Genomic DNA, 19,450 nt, shown 5'->3' on the forward strand with positions numbered 1-19,450 from the left:
AAAGTCTTTTAAAATACAGCTTTGCCAGGCATGGTAGCACACGCCTGAATCCCAGCAGCTTTGGAGGCTGAAGCAGGAGGATTGTGAGTTCAAAGCCAGCCTCATCAAAAAGCGAGGCACTAAGCAACTCAGTGAGATCCCGTCTCTAAATAAAATACAAAATAGGGCCAGGGATATGGCTTAGTGGTTGAGTGCCCCTGAGTTCAATCCCTGGTCCCCCCCCCCCAAAAAAAAACAACAACAACAACAACAATAAGCTTTATTGGAGATATGACTTATATAATACCCACTTAAATGCTCTATTAATAATTTTTAGTAAATTTTCAGAGTCAAGCAATCATTATCATGATCTGACTTTAAAACATTTCATTGGGGCTGGGGCTCAGACACTTGCCTGCCATGTGTGAGGCTCTGGGTTCAATTCTCAGCACAACACATATATAAAATAAAGGTCTATCAACAACTAAAATAATAAAATAAACCTCATACCATTTGTAATTACTTTCTGTTTCCAATTCCACTTTCTAGCAATTACCAATTTACTTTCTATCTTAGTTTCTTCTGGATAGTTCATATAAATACAACCGTACTATATATAGCCTTTTGTCTTTCATTTGTTACTTGGTATAATGGTTTTGAGGTCTGTTGATGCTGTTGCATGTATTAGTACTTCATTCTTGTGAAATGTCTATTTAAATCATTTACACGATTTATAGGCTGGGATTGTAACTCAGTGGTGGAGTGCTTGCCTTGCACATGTGAGGCACTGGGTTTGATCCTCAGCACCATATAAAAATAAGTAAAATAAAGGTATTGTGTTGGGCAAGGTAATTCCAGTGGCTTGGGAGGCTAGGGCAGGAGGAGTTCAAGTTCAAGGCCAGCTCCAGCAACTTAGTGAGGCCCTAGGCAACTTAGTGAGACCAGCAACTTAGTGAGACCCTGTCTCTAAATAAAATATTTTTCAAAAGTCTAGGGATGTGACTCAGTGGTTAAGTACCAAAAAAAAAAAAAAAAAAAAAAAAAAAGTAGTGTGTCCATCTACAAGTAAAAAAAAATATATATATTTTTAAATAAATCATTGTCCAGTGGGGTGGCATACACCTAGAATTCCAGTAGCTCTGGAGGCTGAGACAGGAGGATCACAAGTTCAAAGCCAGCCTCAGCAACAAACAGTGAGGCACTAAGCAACTCAGTGAGACTCTGTCCCTGATACACTAAGAAAAATTTAAAAAGTATTTACACATTTTAAAACTGAGTTACCAATCTTCCTATTGAGTTATAAGTCTTCTTTCTATGTTCTAGACACAAGCTATATATTATATGATTTTTTTCAAATATTTTTTCTTGATTTATGACTTGGCTTTACTTTCTTTTGTTTTTGGTTTTTGCAGTCCTAGGGATTGAACCCAGATCTTCACGCATGCTAGGCAAGTGATCGACCACTGTGCTACACTTTAAGCAGTTTGGTGTTTTCTGAAGGACAAAAATTTTAATCTTTAAGACCAGTTAATCACTTAAAAAAATAATTTGTGATTTAGTGATCACATATAAATCTTTACATATGCCAAAGTCATGAAAATTTTCTCCTATATTTTCTTCAAGGGCATTATAATTAGATTTCACATTTATACCTATCATCTATTTTGTTAATTTCTGTCTATGGTATGTAAGAAATAAAGTTCACCATTTACATATGTTTGTCCAATTGTTCCATCTTAATTTGTTGAAAGGATTATCCCCTTCCTATTGAATTGTCCTGGCACATTTGTTGAAAATCAATTGACCACACCCCCTCCAAAAAAAGGAAATTATTATTAAAATAAATTATTACCATAATTGCAAAGTTTATTTCTGAACTCTGAATTCTGTTCCATTAGTCTATGTTTTTCCTTATGTTAATACTATATTTTTAGATTACTGAGGCTTTGTATTGTTTTCCTTTTTAGAGAGGGAATTTTAAAGATATTTTTTAGTTTTCGGTGGACACAACATCTTTATTTATTTTTTTATTTTTATATGGTGCTGAGGATCGAACCCAGCGACCCGAGCATGCCAAGCGAACTCGCTTCCCCAGCCCTGTATTGTTTTTCATTATGTAAGGTTTTCTTTATTTAAGAGATCATTCACAAAATACCATATCCATTTACTTTTTGTCATATAGCTGAATGTGTTAAGTGTTCCGAATTCCATTCTTATATTTAATGAATCTGTTTTATTCTTTACCTTTTCATATTTAGGGTTTAAGTATTAGTGTGACAAAAATGCTATCTCAGAAGCAGAGAAAATAACAGGCAGAAGGAAGGAGAGAGAGTTCAGTATATTGCTGAGGTAACCCAGGACTACAACTATCTGGGAACCACCACCTAACAACGATATAGTAAAGGCCCCAGCCTTCCTGGCCTCTCTCCTCCCCAGGGTGGAGAAGCTAAAAAATATTCCCTCTGTTCATATGCCGATGTTCAATCTCAAATGCTGTTGTCTAACACCTTACCCCCAGGAGAGAGCTAAACATTGAACATGGAACAATACTGTCCCAAAGACTCAGCAGCAAACCTAGACATTTATAATTACCTACAGTTATTACAGGTTTTGACAGCTATGCAAATGAAGTACTGGATTCTAGGCCCATTTTCACTCTGAATTCACAAGACGGTGGGAAGCAGAGCCTCTCAACATGTTATTTCTACTAGAGGACAGATGGACACACGGGAGAAGGGGAAACACCACGCCGAGGCGGGGAAAAGCCACCTCAGCACAATGTGACACTAGCCCAGCTTAGCGCCTCCACCTGGAGGAAACGCGTTAGTTGGCTGCCCGCTCCACCAGGGCCAGGAAGGACTACTCTGCCATGGTCTTGAAGGAGTGGTAGCAAAACTGCATGAACACACAGAGCGCTATCACCTCGGCGCCCACCAGCCTTCCCACTACTCCTCTTAGGGCTTCCGCTGTGATGAGCCTCTTTGGACTGGACAGTCCATCTGGGAAGGGTGATGGTGAGACTTTTTAAATAGGAACAGGAAGGAATCTGCAGGGTTCAGCAATTTTTTTCCCCTTGTTTTAAAACAAGGTGCCAATTTTTGTTTTAGATGCTGGTCAATCTGCCAGCAACTTCCGCTCTGTTCCGGAAGCCATAGCAACACGGAACTCAACGCGCAGGTCGGAAGAGAAATACTGAGGCAACACGGAACTCAGCGCGCAGGTGGGAAGAGTATCACCGAGACAAATCAAAGGGAGCGCCCGGAGTCTGGCCAGTGTGTCTAAAGTAAAAAGAGGAAGCGAAGGAAAACTGTGAACAGGCCGCTTGGTGGACACTCCCACATGGCGCGGCCGTCCTCCTGCAGATCCCCGTGTGCTGGGAGGAAAACCAGGCGGGCTGGGGCTGGGTGGTAGAGCACTTGGCTAGCACGCGTGAAGCACTGGGTTCCATCCCCAGCACCACAGTAAAAAAAAACAAAAAACAAAACAAACAAAAAAACCCTAATAAGCATTAGGTCCATCTACAACTAAAGAAATGTAAATTTTATATATAAATAAATAAATAAATAAATAAATGAAAACAAGGCGCAGGGAGAAAGGCCAGGAGGGAGACGGTAAGAATGAGGTGGGGAGGGGCACCTAACAGACACCAGAGACAGCGAAGCCAAGATGTTCACAGCCCACAGGTGTCACCAGCTCCGTGTTTCCGTTTTAAGAAAGGAGGACAACCTCAGGTGCGGGAATGGTGACTGCGGGGTGGCCGGTTCAGGCCACCAGGCTGTGGACCTGCTCCAACTCCCCCACAGCCCCCTTTCATCCTGAACGCCTCCCTCTCTGGGCCTGGCTGCCCTGAGGACGGCGGAGTTGGGACTGGATACTTAGATTGAGGGGTATCGCGGTATCTGCGAGCTTTCCTCTTCCGTTGGTTCTGAAATCCACGTTGGAATTTGAAGAGGGTCATCTCTGAAGCGGCTCCCCATTGGAGGGCCTGCTCACGGGTCACACGGGCCTTCACGTCATCCCTGAAACCGGAATTGATGTCATCCCGGGAATCCCAGCCACCTCCAGATTCTGGAGAGCCACCCATTCCTCTGCCATCTGGTCCACCTTTCCTAAATCCAAAGCCATCTTTACCTTGTTTCTGCTTTCTGCATTGCCCACGTGAAGTGATGGAGCACCCACCAGTGCGCCGCGGTACGTGAGGACACGGACTCGCGACATCGAATTCTACGTAGCAGAATCCTTTAAATCTGCGTGTCTCCCACTAGCCACATTCCCTATGCCGAGATCCTTAGAGATAGTATCTATGTCACCCTGAACTGTCTTAAAAGGTAGATTTTCTACATGTGGAGGACTCCGTGGGCAGCTCCTTCTTAGCTTCAGCAACCATGGCCACGCGAATTGCCGCAGGCCGGAACGTCGTAGGTATTTAAGTCTATCAAGCTTTGAAATCGAGGTATGACTCCTCTTTTGTTTTGTGTGTGTGTGGGTGTGTGGATGGGTGGGTGCGTGGGGTGCTGGGAATCAAATTCAGGGCCCCTTGCATGCTAGGTAGCTCTCTTCCTCTTTTTTAAAAAACGGCTTTGCCTACTCTCGGTCTTTTGCATAACCATATGATTTTAGAGTTAATTTGCTATTTTCTGAAGGAAACAAAAAACAGCTGGAATTTTGATGGGATGGCGCTTAATCCTGAAATCATTTTAGATAGTATAGCCATCTTTAAAAAAAAAAAAAAAAAAAAATATATATGGTGAGGGCCTGGGGATTGAATTCCGGGGAATTCTACCACTGAACCACATCCCCAGCTCTATTTTGTATTATTATTATTATTTAATGTTTAGTTTTTTAGTTGCACACAATACCTTTATTTTGTTTATTTATTTTTATGTGGTGTGAGGATCGAACCCAGGGCTTCGCGCATGCTAGGCAAGCGCTCTACCGCTGAGCCACAACCCCAGCCCCTGTATTTTGTATTTTATTTAGAGACAGGGTTCTCACTTAGTTGCTTAGTACCTTGCTTTTGCTGCGGCTGGCTTTGAACTTGTGATCCTCCTGCCTTAGCTTCCCAAGCCACTAAGAATACAAGTACTGCCATCTTAATAATATTGTTATTCACTCTTTCAATAGAGAATAGGGGATGTCTCAACATTTATTTAGCTCTTTCATTTAATTCTAGCAATTTTTTATGGTAGTTTGGTTTATATATCTTGCATTTAATTTTTTCCTTTAGATATGCACATGAAAATTATTTTAATTTCATTTTTACATTGTTCCTTGCTAATACACAAAAATACAATTAGTATTTATATATAGATCTTGTATGTGACCTTTATGTCTTATATTACTTAAATATTTTCTACATACATGATTATGCGTCCATATAATATAGACAATTTCAGTTCTTTCTTCCCAGTCTGGATGATTTATTTATTTTTTTCCAAAAGTCTGAAGAAACTTGGTAGGAGCAAACATTCTTATTCCTGAACCTAAAGGTAAAGCATAATGTTAAAGGAAATTCCCTTTTATTCAGACCTGAGATTTTACCCCCATGAATAAATGTTAACCTTATGCCAAATACTTTTTTATAAAATAAAATACTTTAAAAAAGAAGTATGCAAATCAGACAAGAAATAACAAAGAAATAAAACTCAGTTGAAGCTGGACACTGTGGCACACACCCACTTTTTTGGTAGTTACGGAGATGATAATGTGGTTTTGCTTTTTCTGTTGACAGAATTGATTTTTAGGGTGTTAAACCAATCCTATATTGCAGGGATAAATCCCATTGGTCATTTTTTTTTGTGCCGCTCAATGTAACTTCCTAAAAATATGGAGGATGTTTGTCTTATATTCACAAGGGATATTGGTCTATGGTATTCTTCTACTGTCTTTATCAGGCTTTTGTAGCTGTGTAATAATGGATTCACAGATGGTTTGGAAGTATTTACTCCCCTATTTTCTATAAAAGTCTGTGAAGGATGAAAATTATTTCTTAAATGTTTGGTAAGATTCCACAATGCAGCTATATAAGTCTGAAGTTAACTTAGTGAGAAAGTTTTAAATTAAAAATCCATCTCTTAAAAAAGTCCATTCAGATTTTGTATTTTTTAATAATTTCTTCTTCTTTTTGGTAATTTGTATCCTTCTAGAAATTTACTTGTATCATCTAATAGTTGTCTAATCTATTTGCAGTCATTTATTTCTTTGTTATTTCTTGTCTGATTTGCATACTTAAATTTTTAAGTATTTTATTTTATAATAGTTGTACATGGACAAAATACTTTATTTATTTTTATGTGGTGCTTAGGATGGAACCCAGTGTCTCATACATGTAAGGCAAATATTCTACCACTAAGCTATAATCCCAGTGCCTACTTGCAGTCATTTATAATATACCATTATAATCTATACTTTTTATTTTATAAGATATTTAGAGATGAGAAATGTTCCCTCTTTTATTCCTGTCTTTAGTACTTTGCTTGTTTTTCTTGGTCAGTCTAGCTAATATCCTTATATCCCTTGTAAATATAGACACAAAAATCCTCAACATTTTTAGGAAGTTATGTTGAGCTAAACGTTTGTCCATTTTGTTGATTATTCAAGAAACTTAAGTTTTGCTTTAATTGGTTTTCTTCTACTCTTTGTGTCACTTTTGCTTCAATCATTTGTTTCCACTTTATTTTGCTCTTTGTGCTAGTGTGTGTGTTATTATATCTTTGTGTTATAAGCACCAAAATATAATTTTGTAACTATTTGGTGCAATATACTTTTATTGTTGAAGCCGGACACTGTGGTGCACACCCATAATCCAGTGCCTGGGGAGGCTGAGGCAGGAATTCAAAGCCAGCCTCAGCAAAAGGGAGGCACTAAGCAACTCAGTGAGACCCAGTCTCAAAAAAAAAAAATACAAAATAAGGCTGGGGATGTGGCTCAGTGGTTGAGTGCCTGCTCCCTCCACCCCAGATAAAAACCTCAGTTGAAGGAAAAGAGTAAAAAGTATTTTTTATATTTACCGACATAATTATCTTTACAGGCATATCTTGTCTGTGTTCCTTGTAATTACTACTTGTACTGATTTCCTATTGCTAGTAATAACAAATTAAAATAACAGAAATATACTCTCATACAGATTTATTTAAGTAAGACCTGCTCTTAGATGGGTCTCACCAGGTGATATTGTTTCATCACCTTTCTTGCTTCTAGATACCATCTCATTCCTTGGGTAATGGTCTCACATCACAACTTCAGTTCTCCTCTGCTTCTAGTATCATCTGGTTGCCTTTCTCTTTAATTCACTCAGCCTTTGTCCATCTCCAAAAAGTTTTGAAAGATGGTTTTCCTTTAAAAACTCCTTATTGAGTTTTCTCTTTAGCACTTTTAACAGGTCATCCCACTGCCTTCCTTAGCCAGGTGAGGGGATAACACGTATAATCCCAGCTACTCTGGAGCCAGAGGCAGGAGGATGGCAAATTAGAGGCCAGTCTGGGCAATGCAGCAAGATCCTGACTCAAAAAGGAAGACAGGTTTAATTTCACTGCTTCTCTGACAGGTGATGAGTTTTTCATCAAAATTATGTTTTTAGCCATTATTCATATTTTTTTTCAGCCTTTTTCCTCTCTCCTCTCTTTATGGTATGGTCACTATATATATATATATATATATATATATATATATATATATATATATATATATATATATATATATATACATACAGACACACTTAATAGCATTCCACATATACATTTCTCTGAGACTTCTTAAGAATTTTTTTTTTTAATAGGCTCAAGTGTAGGCTATATTGGTCCATTCTCAAGTTTATTGTTTTTTTTCCTCTACAAATTTAAATTGACTGTTGAGACCCTCTAGTAAATTTTTCCTTTTAATTATCATACCTTTTAAATTCTTTTTTAAAGATATGTTTTGCATCCTTATGTCAAAAGGACATTGAAGTTAATATAAAAACTCTCAATGGCCACAGCCAGGACAACTTGACCAACAAAATAAATAGCTGTAGTACTGGATTATATATAAAATAGTATTGGATTATATATAATATAATAAGGAAATATTTATGAATCCAAACAAATGTAAATGATTGAATAAAGCAAGAATTAGGGGAGAAGGAACAAACAAAAGTTCCTTTCAGATGAATTCCAATTGATGTATGCAGAAGGAATGAGGAAGATAGAAAATCATGATGAATGCATCCCAGTAATAATTGTTACAGGCAGGGCATCTAGGCATGAGAAAATATTAGATAAATCTAAACTAATGGATATTGTACAAAATACCTGACAATGCCAAATAAAATTTATACATAATTTTTTTCTGTCTTCTAGAAGTTTCAGAGTTTTATGTTTTACATTAAAGTCTATAATCCATTTTGAGATTATTATTGTTGCTATTATTATTTTGATAAAGGGTGAAGAGTATGCCAAGATTTTTATTTTTCTTTTTGCATATGGATGTTTGATTATTGTAGCACCGTTTGTTGAAAAGACTGTCTTTTTCCCAGTGAATTACCTTTGTATCAGTGTTAAAAATTACATGTGAGTCTATTTCTGGGCTCTCCAGACCTTTTTTTTTTTTGGTACCTGGGATTGGGGATTGAACTCAGGGGTACCCAAACACTAAGCCACATCCCCAGCTCTATTTTTGTATTTTATTTAGAGACAGGGTCTCACTGAGTTGCTTAGTACCTTGCTTTTGCTGAGCTGAGGCTGGCTTAGAATTTACGATCCTCCTGCTCAGCTTCCCCAGCTGCTGGGATTACAGGCATGTGCCACTGCACCTGGCTCCAGCCTATTCTTTTAATCTGGAATTATTCTCTCACCTGTACTACACTGCGTTGATGTTTTAGCTTTCTGTTATGATAACAAATACCTGAGATAATTGACTTATAAAATGCTTATTTTGGCTCGCAGTTTGGGAGGTTTCAGTCCATGGTCAGTTGGACTCATTGTTTGGGGGCCTCTGGTGAGGCATATTATGGTGGGGCATGTGGTAGAGCAAAGCTGCTCTCTCATGAGAAGGATGCAAAAAGAGGAGGAGGAAGGGTTTGGGGATTCAGCAGTCCCCTTTGAGGACACAGTCCCAATGACATAAAACCTCCCATTAGGCCCCACCTTTTAAGTTTCCACTATTTCCCAATAGTGCCAAGCTTTGACCAAGCCTTTAACACAGGGGCCCTTGAGGGACAAACCAGATCCAAACTACAGCACTTGATTATCTTGGCTTTATATTGTCTTGAAATAGAGTAAAATGAAGCCCCCAGAATCCTTTTAGAATTATATTAGCTATTTTGGTTCTTTTTCCTTTCCATAAAATTTTAGAATCAGCTTGTTGAGATCTATGAAAAAGCTATCATTTTGGTTGGGACTGACCTGAATGTATAGATCAAATTAGAAGATATTGTATTAGTATTAATTTTCTAATTCATGTACAAAAATCTATGTATGAATACATGAGTACATTTATTTCTTTCATCAGTGTTTGTAGTTTTCTAATTTTGTTAGATTTATCTCTGAATACTTCACTTTTTGGATAGTTATTAAAAATGGTACTGTTTTTTTTTTTTTTTGGTACCAGGGATTGAACACGGAGCACTTAACCACTAAGCCACATCCCCAGCCCTTTTTAAAAAAAAAAACATTTTTTTTTTTAGTTTTTGATGGCTTTTATTTTACTTATTTTCTTACTTATTTATATGTGCTGAGAATTGAACCCAGTGCCTCATACTTTCTAGGCAAGCACTCTGTGAGCCACAACCTCAGCCCCATATTTTTTTTTTTTTTTTAAAGATAGAGTGAGAGAGGGAGGGAGAGAGAGAGAAATTTTTTTTAATATTTATTTTTTAGTTCTCGGCGGACACAACATCTTTCTTTGTATGTGGTGCTGAGGATCGAACCCGGGCCGCACGCATGCCAGGCGAGCGCGCTACCGCTTGAGCCACATCCCCAGCCCCAGCCCCATACTTTTTAAAAATATTTTATGTAAAGATAAGGTCTTGCTGAGTTGCTTAGGGCCTCACTAAGTTGCTGAGGCTGGCTTTGAACTCACATTTCTCCTGCTTCAGCCTCCCAAGCTGCTGGGATTATAAGCACAGGCCATGGTGCCCGGCTGAAAATGGTACATTTTAAAAACTTTAACTTTTAAATGTTCATTACTGGTATATAGAAAAATGATAACCTTTATATATGAGCTTGTATCCTGTGCTCCTGCTAAACCCACTTATTAATCCTAAGAGTTCTTTTGGGGGGCTGGGGATGTGGCTCAAGCGGTAGCGCGCTTGCCTGGCATGCGTGTGGCCAGGGTTCGATCCTCAGCACCACATACAAACAAAGATGTTGTGTCCGCCGATAACTAAAAAATAAATATTAAAAATCCTCTCAAAAAAAAAAAAAAAAGAGTTCTTTTGGTACTTCAGGTTTTCTATATTTACAATCATGACTAATAATACTAATATATGAATTTTAGAGCTAAGTTTGGAAAATATAGTCCTTTTTTAATATTTTTTAGTTGGATACAATAGTTTTATTATTATTTTTTTTTAATGTGGTGCTGAGGATCAAACCTAGGGCCTCGAATGTGCTAGGCAAGTGCTATACCTCTGAGCCACAACCCCAACCTGAGAATGTAGTTCTCTCAGGAAAAAAGATAACTTAGAGGCTAAGACAGAAGGATTGTGAGTTCAGAGCCAGCCTTAGCAAAAGCAAGGCGCTAAGCAACTCAGTGAGATCCTGTCTCTAAGTAAAATACAAAATAGGGCTGGGGATGTGGCTCAGTGGTTGAGTATCCCTGAGTTCAATTCCTGGTACCAGGAAAAAAAAAAAATTCTGATGTGATCCCAGCATGGTGGTGAGTTCTTGTAGTTTCAGCTACTTAGGAAGCTAAGGCAGGGGGATTGCTTGAGGTTAGGAGTTCAAGGCCAGCCTGGGCAACATAGCAAGACAAGCATCAGGGAAAAAAAAAAATTTCTGATGTGATAAAATGGCACAGAAGGAGTTAATGAAGGCTTGCAATCTTCCTATCTCAGTCTCCTTGTCCAGGGGTACCACAGTGCCCAACATAAAGGCTTAATCTTATTACCCTGTCTGAAACAGGGTATGTGAATATTATAGCTATTACTATCTTATTTAAAAAAAATTTTTTTGATATCTTTATTTTGTTTATTTTAATGTAGTGCTGAGGATCGAACCCAGGGCCTCACATGTGCAACGCAAGTGCTCTGCCACTGAGCTACAACCCCAGCTCCTTATTCTTTTTTTTTCTATTATTAAAACTCTGTTATTTGAATTGTCTTTTTAAAAAAATACTTATTGGGCCGGGGATGTGGCTCAAGCGGTAGCGTGCTCGCCTGGCATGTGTGCGGCCCGGGTTCGATCCTTAGCACCACATACAAACAAAGATGTTGTGTCCGCTGAAAACTAAAAAATATTAAAATTCTCTCTCAAAAAAAAAAAAAAAAAAAAAAACAACTTATTTTTTAGTCAAAAGTGGACACAATTATCTTTATTATGCCAGGCGAGCGCTCTATATCTCTAAGCCACAACCCCAATCCCTTTTGAATTGTTTTTATTAGAGAGTTTTTGTAAGATACTTGGATTTCAGAGATTATACTGCTAAAATCTGAGAGTATTTGTTTTTTCTTTTATCCTAGGGACTGAACCTGGAGTGCTTTACTACTGAGCTACATCTGCAGTCCTTTTATTTTGAGACAGGGTCTCACAAGCTGCCCAGGCTGGCCTTGAACTTGTGATCCTCCTGTCTCAGCCAAGTCACTGGAATTACAGGTGTGTGCCACCACACTTAACTTGTGAGAGTAATTGGAAATCTCAAAAACATGAAGTAATTTTGAAAGGCTGTTCTATTAATTGCTATCCTGGCATTGACATCTCTAACATCTAAAAAGGTTTTAGATATTTGGAAGGCTTTTCAAATCAAATTAGGATTATTGGTGTTTCCTTTTCATATGCACAGAGGTAAAATAAAACCTACAACTAACTTGCAGTCCTCTGTCTCCTTTGAATTAATTAATGTGATTCTTTCTACATGCTTTTTGCTCATTAAGACAACTAGAGTAAACAGGTCCACAATATGGGTGCAAATAACCAGGAAATCAAGGAACTGAAATAAGCATCTCACTCTTCTTGAACATTCTTTTGCTATATCACATTAATGTAATGAGACACTTCTCGTATCAATATTATCTGTGAATGTTCAAAATTTAGGTAGGCAAAAATTTCAGTCACAGTTAAGTGAATGTATGCAAATGAAACATTAATGTGTTTGGTACCAAATGAATAAAAATGGCTTTATCTTTTCTCCATTAAACAACCAGTTTAGTTATAATTCTTGAAAAAATCCTTCAAATTACAATATGAATAATGTGACTCATGTAATTTAACAATTTCCTGAGAAACAGTTCATATTATTAATATGGTTTAACATTACATACAAATCATTTCCTATGACTGTATCTTTAAAAATTTTATTAGCTGCATACTATTGTATAACACTTTGATTAACTTAACATTTTCCATATTAGGAACAAGTTTTATACATATATATATATATATATATATACACACACACACACACACATACACACACACATACATACACACACACACAACGGATATATTCAACAATCTATATACCATTTCAAGGGGTTGTTGTTTTCTAGAAACATAAATTTTAAAAAAATGCTCTTCTATATGACTTCAACATTTGCTTCATTTTCTTACCCAAGAGTGCCAACAAAAATAATTTCACATTGTTTTTTTTCTTGATGTACAGAAAGCTGAGGGTGAATGACCCAGAATCACTACATCAGAATAACAGGTAGTGTTTTCTGAGGATTTAGAATGTATCGGACATAGTCAGAAGGACTTTCCACTATTAACTCATCTAACCCTCATAATTCTATGAGGTAGGTGCGATTATTATTATTAGCATTTTCACAGTTAAGAAACTATGGCAAAGAGAGGTTGAATAAACTACCACTCAGGCTCACCTATCTAGCCAGCATTCTTGCCCAGGAGTTACCCAAGGTATTCCATCCATACTCTTAGCCATTATACCATACTGCTGCTTACATATACCACACATAAGTGTATTCTAAAACAAACTTGTACTGCCTGATTAGTAAAAAAAAAAAAAAAAAAAAAAGACCTCACTATGGATTGCTGCTAGAGTAGGTTGGATGTCTACCTTTGTTTAAACAGACCTCTGCCCAAATCACCAAATTCTTAAATCTAAAAGTCTCAAAAGCAAAGTCTTTGTCACTGTTAAAATTCATCAAATCTTCCCCTTACATTGCTTTCTAATTCAAGCCTGTGCAGAAAATTAAGAATATATTTAAGAGTATGTTTTCTTCTTTAATGAATCACCGTCTAAAATAATGGTCTAATATTATTTTCTAGAGTTGTATTTTTATAACATATGAATGCTTAATAACGGAGTCAACAGGAAAAACTGAAAGATTTGCAAAACGAATATGTACACAATTAATCTGAAAGACATGGTGGTTCCAAGAAAGAGCGGGATCTACCCCTCCAACGTCTGATTTCACTGTGGAAGGAAAACTTAGGATTAAGGGATATATTACATTTCAGAAGGATTCCAGACGTTTCCATGTTCTGAAAAACAAAATGCGATTTAAAGGAACAAAAAGTAACCAAAACCTCACCTTGAATTTAATTTTCAGATACGCAGCAATGATTCTCCTCTCCTCCTCACCAGCCTTCTTTTGAAAATGGCAGGCCCAGCGGGTGGGGAAAAAATGGATGCGTGAGCTATTTGACCTTTTTTGAACCCAGTCTCTGCCGCCATCCCGTCACGACTCCCACACGCATGCGCAGAGGAACACTAGCCTGTTTGCTTTTCCAGAGGTTAGCCATGCTGAAAACCGCCCTTAACCTTTTCCATGGAACGTCCCTACGTGCCCTTCCAGCCCCAGCCGCCCGCCCTGAGTCCAAGCCCCAACGTTTTGTTGAGGACCTTCATTCTGGGGTTCCACTTTCAACTTTCCCCTTAGGAATTTTTTCTGCAGCTGATTTCAGAGCAGAGGATAGGAATCAACCTCGCATTTGGATATGAACTGCGCCACAAAAGGGCCCTTGCATCAAATTACTGCCACAGGAGTTCAACCCTGCGCCAACCCGCGCCAATCCGTTAGAAACCAATAGAAACGTAAAGTAGCCACAGGCTCCATCCACACAAGCCAAGCCAAGCCCTGAGCCCTCCCTCCTCGTTCCCAGTCAACAGACTCGACCTGCCCCTGCCCGCACTCATTCCTCTCAGAAAATCCACGGCCGTAGAGATGCGGGGCTCACCATCGTAAACGGTGGAGGACTCCAGGATAGCGGTTCCGGAGGTCCGCAACATGCGAGTCTCAGTTCAGGTCCAAGACCGGAGCCTTTTCAGAGCCTCCTCAGCGCAGCGAGAGGGCGGCTGACGACCGAAGACCAAAGACGCAGGCAGGCTGACTCAGACCTGCAAGATCAACTCGTGACTGATGCTGCAGAATATAATAGGGGCCCGAAGCCTCTGGGAAATGTAGTTCAAGGCCGAGAAAAGTCGTAGACCAAGGCTATTCTTCAGTCATAGGCTCCGCATCCAGGTTCTCCAGGGCCGTGCCGCAGAGGCTGCCGGGAATGTTGGTGCAACGTGGACGCACACGCGCAAAAGCGAATGCTCGCCCTTCCCGCGCCTCCCACGCCTCCCCAGGGACTGAGGGTTCTCTGCCTCAATCCTGGTGATGAGGCCCACCCCAGCGTTGTGGGGTGCCAAGATTATTTAGTGAGACAGGGTGTTAAATAGTGTACCAAACCGAGTGCGTAAAGACTGGACTGCGTTGCTTTTTTTGTTTCCCCCCCTGTGCGTGGGGCTGTTCTTGCGTATGATTGTTTGAATGATGCACTGCAATGACTGCGCAGAGAATGTTGCGCAGTTAAGCTCAATTCTGACGCAGATGTAGAGTCTGCGGTTATGGCTTGGTTTGACGCATGCCTGAGGCTATATTTATCTGTGAATGCCTGGGGATGGTTTTGATAGCCTGCACTTCTGGTTGTTTTCCAGGGGGACTGTGCTTGTGGATTACTGTGTAACTATAAGAAGCTGGGTGTGGCGTTCTGATAACTCCATGTTGGTTAGGTTGCCTTCAGGACTCTGGCAGTTAGAGAAATAAAATAATTTGAAGCAAAATTGGAAAGGAGGAAGTAAGGTCTGTCATCACAGTCAAGGTGTTAGGATACCAAAATGGTGAAATAAGCAGGATTCTGTAGAAACAAGTGTTTCACTGTTTCTTCCTTGAATATGAAATCTTAGATGAATCCGACAAGTTCCTAAGTCACTCATAGATAATAAGAAATCTTAACTCTTTAGTTAAGTCATTTTAGTGGTTAAAATAAAAGACGTCATGTTTAATGGTGAAAAAACTTAAGACTTCATTTAAAACAAGAAATTTGAACCTTCTCTTTCCCAGACCCACTTTGAAATATAGCTATATTACAGGTATTGGTTAAAGCAATAGTTGATGTTTATAAACTGATTACATATTTTTTTTTTGGCCTTAGAGCCAATTATATTTTCACAATTTTTCGCTTGACCTGGATTTAATTGGCTTGTATGTATATGGTGGGTTTTGTGTGTGTGTGTTCCTCTTACTGTCCCTTTCCAGGTATTACAACAAATATGTAAGACTCAGCGATAATTTTTCTGAAAGCTCAAATCTTATCCCATAACTTTTTTGTTCTTGCAGAATCTCTTTCACAGTCCTTATCATAGCCTACCTGGATTGTAGAATTGCTTTAAGGCTTCATTTGTCCCTTTTCCTGATTTGGATTTCTGTGTCCTAACTGTTGCTAATTTTACATATTTCTCATTACTACTGACTGCCTCTCTACAACAGCTCTCCTAAAATGCAGGCTTTTGATGTAAATATTTTAAGTTGAAAGTTGTCTGAAAATATCTTTATTGCACTGATAGTTTTTGTTGGAGTGAGAATTCTACAAATCAGAATTTAAAGGTATTACTTAATAATCTTGTAGCTGATGTTTATAAAAAGACTCTTGTCATCTGTTCCCTATTTGTGTGTAATCTTGTGTTCCCAACCCTCCTGGAAATGTTAAATTATATTCCCAGTGTACTGAAATTTCATAATTTTGTGTCTGGGTGTGGATCTTTTTCAAGTTTTTTATGTGGATACCAGGCAAGCACTTTTAGTCTAGAAACTATTGTATTTATGAGCTGTTAAATTTTCTGTGAATTTTCCTTCCTCCTTCCTTCCTCTTTCTTGCTGAAATGTATATTATTTGATAGAAATTTTTCGTGGGTTGCGCCTCTAAATGTTTTTCTCCTATCTTCTCTCTTTTTAAAAAAATATTTATTTATTTATGTATCTTTAGTTTTAGGTGGACACATTTTTTTTTTTTTTTTTTAATGTGGTGCTGAGGATTGAACCTAGTGCCTCATGCATGCCAGGCGAGCACTCTGCCACTGAGCCACAACCCCAGGCCCTCTCCTATTTTCTCTTTTATCTCTTTATTTAACTCAAGAATTATTTTTTTGAAATTTTGTTAACTTTATCTTCCAATAGTATTTAAATTTTAAATTATTTATATTGTTAATTTCCTAGAACTCTTTCCTGGTTTTTATTTTTTTCATCTTCATAGCAATCTGTTCTGTTTGGATACAGTATTTTTCCTTATATAATTATGTATTTTAAAATATTATGTAGTATGTTTACTGTCTGATTCATAACCATATGAATTACTGATTTGTAATTACATTCATTATTATTTATTTGGAGTTCTCATGGCTCCATGTATACTCTCTTATGACCAAATTCCGTGTCCCTATTTGACTTACTCTGTTCCTTTCATATTGGAATTTTTCTCAAATACAAGGTAGTCTTTCCTTCTAATCATTGGTTAGTGCTTGTCAATTGACAAGAGTCCTGCTCTAGCCTTTTCTTTGCAAGATCCACTGAGGTCAAATCCCTTTGCCATTTAATTTTTCTTGAGAGGACTTCCACCTGTGTGAGCTAAGTTTTGAGTTGCTGGTATCTGGGAAAAGAAGCCCCAGAAGGCTTCTGAGTGTGGTTTGTTGTCTAACTGTGCCTTAATTGGCCCTTCTTTGGGTATCCGCCATATCCTGTTAAGATCAGTTTATCCAGAGATCAAAACAAGGAGGCAAAATAAAGTGGGAAAGGCTGGAGTACAAGTTTGTGTATATACTTTCAACCAGAGGCACATGTCACCAACTGCCCTTTCTGTGGATTCTGGGCCTTGGGTTTGTTTGTTTTTTGGTACTGGGGTTTTAACCCAGGAATGCTTTACCACTCAGCCACACCCCATTCCATTTTTTTTTTTTTTTAAGTTTTGAGACTGGGTCTCAGTTCCTGAGGGCCTTGATGAGGCTAGCTTTGAAATTGGGATCCTCCTGTCTCAGGCTCCTGAGTTGCTGGAATTACAGGTGTGTGCCATCATGCCCAGCTGGAACTTGGGTTTTACACAGTGAATTGCCTCTCCTGTGTCATTCATGTGCCTTTTGGTATCAGAATTCCTCAAATTTTCAAAATCATTGTAGTATCTCTCTCTCATTTGCTTTTGTTCTCATTGCTGTTTTTTTCGCCTTTTGTAGTATGATGAGAAATAAATGTGTGCTTCACTTACTCTGTAAACACAAGTTTTACTTTTAGTATTTTCTATGACAAAAATGGTCATAGAACTGGCATATAACTGGTTGTGTGTCCTATTTGTGCTTTTAAATTTTCTATTTAATTATTTTCTAGTTTTATCTTCATCAAGTTCTTTTAAATGTATTCTCTGGGTTTCTTATTCTTCTGTACTCTTGTAACTCTTGTGTTTTAACCGTATTTTTTGGCTTGAACTCACTAAAATAATTCTTCAGCTCTGATATTATTTTCTCCCCATTTCATTTTGAACACACTACCTTAAAATTCTACACACAAATATACATATAAACATAAGTGGAGTTTAGTGGATAAAATTATTATACTGTACAGATCTGTACCTGGTTGATAACCAGGTTAAGAAATTCAATTCCATTGAAGCCTGTTATATGTACTTTCCCAATCAGTCCTATTCTTTTTTCCACAAAGATAACTATAATTTGAACTTAGTGTTACTCATTCTGATTTTCTCTTTATACTTACCTTCCCATAGCTCTCCAAATAGTTTACATTTGCATGTGTTTGAAATTTTGTGAAATGATGTTCTGTGTATTCTGTCACTTCTGTTTTATTTCATTTTTTTTTGGTACTGGGGATTGAACCCAAGGCCACTTCACCACTGAGCTGTACACCTAACCCTTTTTATTTTTGGTACCTGGGATTGAACTCAGGGTCATTGAACCACTGAGCCACATCCCCAGCCCTTTTTATATTTTATTTTGAGACAGGGTCTTGCTCACTTGCTTAGGGCCTTGCTATGTTGCTGAGGCTGGCTTTGGACTTGCGATCCTCCTACCTCAGCCACCTGAGCTGCTGGGATCACAGGCATGGATCACTGTGCCCAGCACTTTTTTTTTTTTTTTTTTTTTTTTTTAATTTTGAGACAGGGCCTTCCTAAGTTGCTAAGGCTGGCCTTGAACTTGTGATCCTCCTGCCTTGGCCTCTTAAGTCACTAGGATTACAGTTGTACACGACTGAACCCAGTCTATCACTTTTTTAAACCCAAGATTATGTTTTGGGTATTTTTTCATAAATCTGTTTAGTTCATTTTCTTGCTGCTGGGTGGTATTCTACTGTGTGCATATGCCAATTTTTATTTAATATTCTACTCTTGACAGACACCCCCTCCCCACTCCCCATACTAATGGTGCTGCTATGAACAGTTCTGTGTGCCTTTAAAAGTGAATATGTATGGGCTGGGGTTGTGCTTCAGTGGCAGAGCACTTGCCCTAGCATGTGTGAGGAACTGGAATTGATTCTCAGAAATGCATATAAATAAATAAAATAAAATAAAGGCCCATTGACAACTAAAAAAATATTTTAAAAAAAGGTGTATATGTGTTAGGATAACTCTAGAGTATAATTCCTACAAGTAGGATTTACTTTTGGAGTCTCTGCTAAATCTTCTGGATATGTACCTTTGGCTTGTAGTTTTGCAGTGGTATTCTAGTTCATGACTTGGTTTTTACCTTCTTTATGGTGTCTTTTTGACCAATAAGAATATCTATCATTCCTTTAAATATCAGAAATTCTGTTTAAGAAACTCTTCCCTAGTATAAGGTTGTAAAGATACTCTGTTCTCTTACAAAGAGTTTAATAATTTTCTTTTATATTACTGTACTTAAGCCATATTAAATTGTTTTTTCAAATAATGTGAAGAATCTATTGTATTTCCCATATGATAACAAATTATCTGAACATTATGTTAACTTTATAATATTCTGATAACATTACTAAAAATGTTTATAGATATTCATAATAAATTGATTTTCCAAA

General features: G+C 37.9%; 1 protein-coding gene, 1 long non-coding RNA gene and 1 pseudogene across 6 annotated transcripts in view; 1 reads left to right on the forward strand and 2 right to left on the reverse strand.

The window, feature by feature from the left end:
• LOC124089940 (zinc finger protein 540) overlaps positions 1 to 14,718 on the reverse strand; it is a 35,583-nt gene extending 20,865 nt beyond the window's left edge. Inside the window, exons 1-3 of one of the 5 annotated variants that reach the window (XM_058577631.1) lie at positions 14,313 to 14,718; positions 13,667 to 13,720; positions 5,341 to 5,462 (exon numbers count right to left, since the gene is read on the reverse strand). The gene's annotated coding sequence lies outside the window, so the exon portion shown is untranslated. Of the gene's footprint in view, positions 1 to 5,340; positions 5,463 to 13,666; positions 13,724 to 14,312 lie in introns of all 5 variants that reach the window. The other 4 variants (XM_058577632.1, XM_046440223.2, XM_046440224.2 and 1 more) reach the window with 4 other exon arrangements.
• LOC131424001 (eukaryotic translation initiation factor 4H-like) lies at positions 246 to 7,186 on the reverse strand (annotated as a pseudogene).
• Positions 9,961 to 19,450, forward strand: LOC124089956 (uncharacterized). Its single transcript, XR_006850892.2, has 3 exons — positions 9,961 to 11,768; positions 12,775 to 12,907; positions 13,401 to 19,450. It is a non-coding gene; the product is annotated as an uncharacterized LOC124089956 (long non-coding RNA).

This window comes from Marmota monax, unplaced genomic scaffold (assembly GCF_021218885.2).
Source record: "Marmota monax isolate L192 unplaced genomic scaffold, Marmota_monax_Labrador192_F-V1.1 WCK01_AAM20220418_F8-fsc00228, whole genome shotgun sequence".
NCBI classification, from domain to species: domain Eukaryota; kingdom Metazoa; phylum Chordata; class Mammalia; order Rodentia; family Sciuridae; genus Marmota; species Marmota monax.